We start from the raw sequence: 9,222 nt of genomic DNA, 5'->3' as shown, positions 1-9,222 counted from the left end.
AGAACATACGGACTGAAAGTCCTGGACTTAACTGAAGAGAAGATTTTCGGGAAAAGTTACAGGAAGATTTGCGGATGGAATTACCTGGCCGTGATAAAAGAAGATGAAATAGGCTGTCAGTTTTGCTAAACTGACAAGCCAAAGATTAATGGGCTGGACTGTTCTTGCTTTGGACGAAAGCCCATAGGACTGTTTAGAGAATTGCACGGCCAGACTTTGGCAGTTAACCAGTTTTGGAATATGGTGAGCTTTCGGCAACAAATTTTGACCGGGGTTCGAGCACGGGCACAACTATAATTGGGACGCCTATATAAGAGACTCTTCTAATATTTTTGAGAAATCTTTTAATTTTTTATAAAGCCATTGGAGAGGAGAACTCAAGAGAAGAAAAGCTAGGGTTTGGAGCTATTTCCATCACTATAACTATTTCTTTACGATTTTATCATATGAAACTCATGGGTTTTGTTAGTAACATGAGTAGCTAAACTTCTTAGTGATTGGGGATGAATTCTAAGTTCTAGACATGATTTGAGTTATTATATAAATCTATTTTGAAGTTCTTCACATGATGATTGATTGTTTATACTAATTAGATATTTATGATTGATTGATAGATTGTTTAGGTGGCCAACTGAATTAATTTGTTGATTCAATCAAATGCTAGTATTGAGTTAGGAGATAAGTAATAGTTGAATAATTCATACAAAAGTAGAGAACACAAGACCATATAGAGGGATTCTGTGTAGCGATTGTGTATATAAACAACACTACAAAGTGGACCTTGAGCTAAGAGTCTAACTACTAGGATCAATCTATAATTCACAAAAGATAAAGCATTCGGACAAATTACACCTTGAGTGAGCTACTACTAGGTGGTTTAGATGAATAGAATTTGGTATTGGAGAGCTTCCGTACCCATTAATATAAGGAATTTAGGGGATAGTACTGAGCTAGCTGTTATTCCACGGTTGGTAATAATCTGTGATTAATTGTATTAATGGATGAATATAATAACTTGATGACGGTTTAGTAACGAAGAAGGATTCCCTGATCATATTTCTCTCCATTGCTTGCAACTTAATTATTTTTAATTGTTTTGTTATTTACTTTGTTCTAAAACAAAAACCCCCCATTTGTGACCTTTTAGACAACTAAACTCCCTACTCTTCGTGGGAACGATCATTGCTTCCATTATATTACCAGTTAATTGAGTGGAAACAAGATACTAATTTGATTGTATCTACGACACACATCGATAATATATAGAATAAGGATGATTTTAATGATTTTATGTCTAATTAATTTACTGCTTAATTTTCCGCGTTAACACATTTGGGCTTTGTGTTAAAGAAGAATATGTCACAAATCTCTCTCTGATGCTTCTACTGAAAATTTTTCTTGGTAATCAAATTGATGGAATTAATTTGGAAATTTTTTCATGTTAAAATTGGAAGAAATTGAAGTTGAAATGCTTCGTATTTGCTCAATTTCATGAAATTGGGTTTGTAATTCATCTAATTTGATCAAGTATTTCATTAAATTGTCTTTGTAATTCATCTAACTTGATCAAGTGTTGATTGTATGTGTCAAGTTTAATTTATTTGTAATGACTAATTTGAAGACTTTATAAGAAAATGTGATGAATTTGATGGGTTTGGGATGAATTTAAAATTACAGTGGACTTACCAAAAATTATTTTCCAAAACTAACAACTCCCTCCGTTCTTTTTTAATTGATTTTAGAAAAATTAAGGAAATTAAGAGAATCATTCATTGAAAGTGGTCCTCATGACACTTGTCAATAAAAGAAGTGAAGTGAAATGGTCCCCATAACACTTGTCAGCAAAAGAAGTAAAAGTGAAATGGTCCATAAACACTTGTCATCAAAAGAAGTTAAGAGAAAAGTGGTCCCAGAAAACTAAAGTAACATTTAACTTTCTCAATTAAGAAACCAGCCTATTTTTTTCAAACATTTATTTATAGAAACCAGCCTATTATTTAAGAACGGATGGAGTAGTTCTTTGGGTTTCCAATTATGAGTTATTTCCTTACTTGATAGAAATGAGGTATTATATAAGTTGTATCCGACTTGCTCTGTACACTTCTCTGTAGACTATGGAAAATATTCGAGATGCAATCGCTGCATTATATTGGAAATTGTGACCACAAGATTCCGTTAAAAGTTTTGTGGAGAACAAATTATAAGAATTAGGGTAAGGAATAGGCATCTCATCTCCAAATTGAGCCAATTGCAAAAATTAAAAAGTTTCTTTATACCAAAATGATCATTTTATTAAAAATAATATATTATAACGGAATAGATTTTATATTATAGATAACACATTTTATTGTTTATTGTAATAAGATGTTCATTTTATGATACGAGGGAGTGAGGTATTGTACTAACAACTATACATAAATTAAAGCAATGAACAAAAACTTGACTTTAAACTACTTATAATAACTCATGTAAGGTTTATGAAGTCTTGATCATTTTTTAGTTTTTTTTTTTATAAGAAAACAAGAAACCCAAAAACACTATACTTAAGCAGTATAGGTGGGATAGTACATAGAAACAATTGTATGAATTGCAATGTCTCTTTTCTGTCATTTGCATGTGCTTTCCTGGAAACACAATTAATGGCATTTTTCTTGCGCTAAATGCTCAGTATTACTAGATCTCATGCAGTCATTATAATTTCACACAAAGGCACATATATATACAATAAAGAAAATTGAATTCTAATATAACAATACATAATCTTGAAAGGAGAAGACATCTTTTAGTCCATGGATGCAACACAACATGTAAAAGTATCCAATAGCTAGACATGTGAGAAAAGAGCACCATTATTTAGGACATGCTTTTAAAATATATTTTTCTCATATCCACCACTAATACGGGTAAAGAAAACCCCCATCAAATGTAATAACCTGAACATATTCTCATCTTTCAAACTTTTCTTTCCGTAAGACAAGTTTGTATGGTCCTAATTATAACACTGGTGGAAGAACACGTTTCCCATAAGCGGTGAAGAATCATTCATCTTATGATCCCATCAACAGTTACCACATTCCATAATACCAACAGTACCATTACAAGTAAATGACGGAGGCTGAAATTTGTTATGTTTTCTCCTGCAGCTTTTAAATGATGAAATTCTTGTCTCTGTTAATTTATCAGGAAAACAAAATGACGTAGAGAGTAAAACTGAAGTAGTGGTCAAAATGATCTGCGTGTACTGATTTATTAATAAAGATTGTCTAAGATTTTTCACCGTAAGAATACTAGTCCTCTTTTCATTGTTTTATTATTCCTACCATGTAGCTATAAATAGCAAACACATAACAGTTATGTATTTCTAAAAAAATTTGTAGTTAACACACAACCATTATACGTTCTGAGAGTGGTGTCAAGATTCAACTAACCGAGATGTTATTTGAATTTGTCCAACAGGAAAACAACTAAAACTAAAAAATAAATAAAACGAGACAATCTTCAAATAAGATAAGATCGATAGAGTTAGTGTTATACCATTACAAGAGCTCATTACTTAAATACCAAACTGATAGCATGTAACCATACTTGTAGACAATCGCTAGTGCTATTGATGATGTTGATAATATTTGAATATAATCTATTGAACATCAAATAAGATTCTTGCACGCTATGAGAGATATAAACCTGGGTCGTTTTTTTTTTGAGGTAATTTGTATGGCTAAAAGGATCCTTAATAATTTTTCATTATAAAGTAGCATGAGAAAAAGTTTATATACACACCTATAACTTAAAATAGATTTCACAGGTAAACTTAAAGGAATTCTACCTGAAAATTTCTTCTGCTAGTATTCTCAAATAGCTACGATTTCAACAACGGTGTAGTAGAACGTGATCAATCAAACAATCTTCAACGCCAATACATCCAGATATCTAAGAGCATCTACGATGGTGTATGAATTATTCTTGGCAGTTCATAAAAATAACTAAAAACAAATTAATTTCAAAATTTTCGTTTGAAAAAAAGTAGTCAAATGCTAAATTAGACATAAATATATGGTAGGTTTGCAGGGCCGGGCCTGATAGGCAAGCAGGGTAAGCCCCACTTGCAGTCAACACAGGCCCGGGGCAAGAAAAAGCCCTTTTCTGATAGGGTGTTTTCATTAAATAAAAAATAAGAAGGACTAAATTATTAGTTATATAAATTTGAACGGTTAAAATTAACTTATAAAAGTAGTTTAACTATGATAATGTTTAGAGTGGTAGACAAAATAAGAGACAAAACATAAAGGAGACAAAGTATGAAACAGAGGAAGATAGAAATCAGGTGTATTTTCTCATTAGCTTTTACTCTTTAAATACATGGGATAAAGAGAAGGTACGAGTGCATGTGTTGATTGAGTTAGAGGAAATGCTACATATGTCTAACATGGAGAGAGTTTCCCATGCATAGTGACACATGGGGGTGGTCAACCACACTAACAAATATTCCTACAACACTCTCCCTAGGATGACCACCATTGTAAAGTGACTGCTTTGTCAAAACCTTCCATAAAACACTGTTGATGAAAAACTGGTCAAAGGAGAAAGACACTTGTGCTTTTGAAATGGCATCGCTTGTCAGGACTCTTCTCTTTTGTAGAACCGTGTCAGGAAAAGTATTTCGCACAAAAATCTGAATGCTCGTAAGGAGAAGAATAACCTCAACTGAAGTTGTATCTCTAGTGTTTTTTTTTGTCTCATTAAAAACGTTGTCGAGTATTAAAATCCTGTGGGAAAAAAGTAACCTCGGTGAAGGAAAAGAGTACAACACACTCTGATGTCATCAGTGCATCGTTAGATGCTCCCCTTGATGTCGACATCTCCCCATGATTTGTATTATGGTATTATTGTTGTCTCATTAAAAACCTTTCCGAGTAGTAAAACCCAGTGGGAAAAAGTGACCTCGGTGAAGGAAAAGAGTTCAACATACCATCAGGTGCTCCCCCTGATGCAGAACAATTTATTTAGTCTAATACATTCATGGGAGTGGACAGTTCCTTCAGTCCTATGGGGTCATGGGAATTTCGGACAATCTCTTTAGTCCTATACTTCTCACATGTTTTTCAAATGTGGCCTTAGGTAATGACTTAGTAAATAAGTCTGCCATATTTTCGTCAGATTTTACTTTACTGACGTGAATGTTTAGAAGACATTGTTGTTGGTTATTGTAGAAGAACTTCGGTGATATATGTTTCGTATTATCACCTTTGATATACCCTTGCTTCATCTGTTCGATGCAAGCTGCATTATCTTCGTAAATGCAAGTTGTCTCTTCAGTAGTAGAACTCAGACCACATGTCCCTCGAATATGTGTAATGATAGACCTTAACCATATACACTCTCAAACCGCCTCATGTAGGGCAATGATCTCAGAGTGGTTCGTGGAGGCAGCCACAAGGGTTTGCTTGGTCGATCTCCAGGATATCGTTGTATTCCCGATAGCGAATACATATGCACTTTGTGATCGACCTTTGTGTGGGTATGTGAGGTACCCAGCATCAGCAAAACCAACCAAAACATTATTTGGGGTCTTGGAGTATGGAGTTGCAATTACATTAACATCTCTCCTTTCGTCTTTGTAAGGATAAACAAACATAAGTCAATGTTTCCCTTTAGGTATCTAAAGATATTCTTTATACCATTCCAATGACGCTGCGTTAGCGCTGAGCTATATCCATCTAACAAGTTCACTGAGAACGAGATATCTGGTCGAGTACATTGTGCTAAGTACAATAATGCGCCTATTGCACTTAGATAGGGATATTCAGCTCCCAATACATCTTCGCCATCTTCCTTTGAATGAAATGGGTCCTTATGTACATCTAAAGTTCGACCAACCATGAGAGTGCTAGCAGGGTGCACTTTGTCCATATTAAATTGTCTGAGTATCTTTTGGACATATATAGACTGGTGGGTTAATATTCCACAAGCTCGATGTCCTAGTTCAAGTCTTGACACATCCGAGTTTTCCCAAGATCTTTGATCTCAAATTCGGATTTCAAATAGCTTGCGGTTTCTCTTATTTCATCAAGAGTACCTACTATGTTCATGTCGTCGACATAGACAGCTATAATTGCAAATCCGAAACTTGTTTTCTTTATAAACACTCAGGGCCCAATTCATTATTTGTATATCCCTTCCCAATCAAATAATCACTTAGACGAGTATACCACATCCGCCCGGATTGCTTTAATCCGTAAAATGATCGTTTCAACTGTATTGCAAACGCATTCCGTGGTTTAGAGTTACTTGATTTGGGCAATGGAGTCCATCTGGAACTTTCATGAATATCTCTATATCAAGACCCCCATAGAGATATGAGGTACCCACATCCATAAGTTGCATTTCAAGTCCTTTTGAAACTACTAAGCTGACTAAGTAACGGAACATTATGACGTCCATTACAGGAGAGTACGTTTCTTCGTAATCAATCCCAGGGCGTCGTGATAAATCTTGCGCCACAAGGCGAGCCTTATATCTCAATACTTCGTTCTTCTCATTACGCTTTCTGACAAATACCCATTTATGTCCTACAGGCTTTACACCTGGTGGGGTTAGCACTACCGCACCAAATACCTGTCTTTTTGCAGTGAATCTAGTTCCGCCTGGATTGCATCTATCCATTGAGGCCAGTCTTCTCTCTTTTGGAATTCTGCAATAGAGCGTGGTTCGATATCATCGTGCTCTATAATCTCTTGAGCAACAGTATATGCGAATATATCATCAATATGCGTGGAGGATCTTTCCATCAACACGTATGAACTTTCACAATCCATATAGATTTCTTTGTTCTCTGGAATCAATTCAAACTTCGGGTCGTCCCCAGTAATGATTCATGGACATAGCTGTAATCAGAGACAATATCATGAGATGGATTATTTGTATTGATGATCTAATATATATGGATCGGTTTGTGCCTTACTCGCCCTTTTCTTCCTTGGCTGAGTATTGATCGAACCAAGTGGTCTCCCCCTCTTCCTTTTGCGGGCCACAACTTCAGCTACACTTCCACCGACTGCAGCCTTCATACCTATATTTATGGTACCTTTTCCCTTGTCGGGAATTTCTAATCTTGCAGGCACGTTTGCAGCTGGTATATGTGATGTTGTCACTTTAGGGATATCAGTAAATGCATCAGGCATTGAATTTGCCACATTTTGAAGATCGATAATTCTTTTCACTTCGCTTTCACATTGTGGAGTGCGAGGATCAAGATGAGACAACGTGGGAACAAACCACGACAATTCCTGTCGTTCCCTTTAGAAGTCCTTTTCCATACCTCCCCCTAACGACAGGAAGGTTGTCTCATCAAAGTGATAATCTGCAATTCTAGCGGTAAAGAGATCGCCTATCATAGGTTCTAAGTAGCGGATAATTGTTGGAGATTCGTATCCAACATAAATACCTACTCGTCTTTGTGGACCCATCTTAGTACGTTGTGGGGGAGTAATATGCACGTATACGGCACAACCAAATATGCGTAAATGTGAAATATCAGGCTCATATCCAGTTACTAACTGGTACGCGGAAAATGGTTTGCTAGCAGTGAGTCTAAAGTGAATAAGTAATGCTTCATGCAATATGGCGTACCCCCAGGCAGTAATAGGCAGGTTGGAATGCATAACCAATTACCTAGCTATCATATGTAACCTTTTGATGGTAGCTTCTGCGAGACCATTTTGAGTGTGTACATGGGGTACGGGATGCGCTACATCAATTCCATTAGACATACAGAAACCATCAAATCCTTTAGATGTGAATTCTCCAGCATGATTAAGTCTGATAGACTTGATTGGATGATCAGGGTGGTGAGCCCTTAGTCGTATAATTTGTGCTAGGATCTTTGCAAATGCGACATTTCTTGTGGACAACAATGCAACGTGTGACCAACGGGTCGAAGTATCAACCAGAACCATAAAATACCTGAATGGTACGCGTTCTGGATGTATAGGTCCACAAATATCACCTTGTATTCTTTTTAAAAATGGAATATTTTGTTTGGTATCTTTAGCATAGGATGGTCTCGATCCTGTCTTTGCTAAAGAACAAGCTTTGTAGAATGAGCGATGTGCCTTCGATAAGGACAACGAAGAAGAATGGGACAGGGGGTGTGCTTCAATTACTTTGGAAGACGGAGGTTGGGTTTATCTTACTTTAGAAGGCATAAAATGTGCATCATTTACTTTAGAATGTGTTACTATGCATTGTAAAAATCTTTGTCCCATTTTCTTTTTCATTCGGAAGAAGGGATGTCCGTGCAAGTTCTTCAAAACACGGATCATCATATCACGACCTGGGTGCCCTAGTTAATCGTGCCAAATCTTATATAAGTCAATGTCCAACAGTTCATCGTTGGTAACAACATGATATTTAATAATCCTAATAGTAGTGATATACAATCAACTAGATTGAATCATTAGTTTCTCTAAGATGCGCTTCCTTCCGCATTCATTAGAGGTCACGTATATGTACTCAATTCCATTTTCACATTGAGTTTCCAAGTGATAACCATTTGCGCGGATATCCTTGAAACTCAACAAAGTTCGGTTAGCTCTTAGTGTATATAGAGCTTATGTGACTCTAATCATTGTGCCGTTTGACAACAAGATTGAGCAGTACCTCGCCCAATGATTACTTGTGATGATCCAATCATCATAGTCACAAATGTATTATAAGGAGTCAAGTTAACAAATATTTGTCTATTTCGTAGGATAGTGAGGGTGGTAGCACTATCAGCCAGACATTCAATTTCTCCTTGAGATATTCCAACAAGTACATTAGGCAAGAAGGTTATAAAAATGAACAGTTTATCTCATTTTCTTTAGAGAAATCTGTTCCATTAGAATGGCGTCCTTTCCATTATAATATACATGCTAAAACAATAGATTATCATAAACAAAGTAAATTCTATTGAACATGATAGAAAACAAGTACTCATAGATAATCCACACACATAACATAAAGATGCTAAGAACATGTTTAGCAACAACACCACCTACTCAAACCATTAAACAAACGGTAGACTAAGAAAACATAAAGTACCTCAAAGAAACTAACAACCTATTAAAACAACAGAGTCTAGCAAGCCATGAAACAAGAAACTAAATGTTTAGGCCCAGGAAAAGTCAGGCACATCCATTGTTGGGGCAAAGTCCTCATTTCCCAGGAAATCTGAGATTGTGA

Source organism: Papaver somniferum, chromosome 1 (genome assembly GCF_003573695.1).
Source record: "Papaver somniferum cultivar HN1 chromosome 1, ASM357369v1, whole genome shotgun sequence".
NCBI lineage: Eukaryota > Viridiplantae > Streptophyta > Magnoliopsida > Ranunculales > Papaveraceae > Papaver > Papaver somniferum.
The sequence above is the reverse complement of the archived record's forward strand: the minus strand, read 5'-3'. Positions refer to the sequence as shown.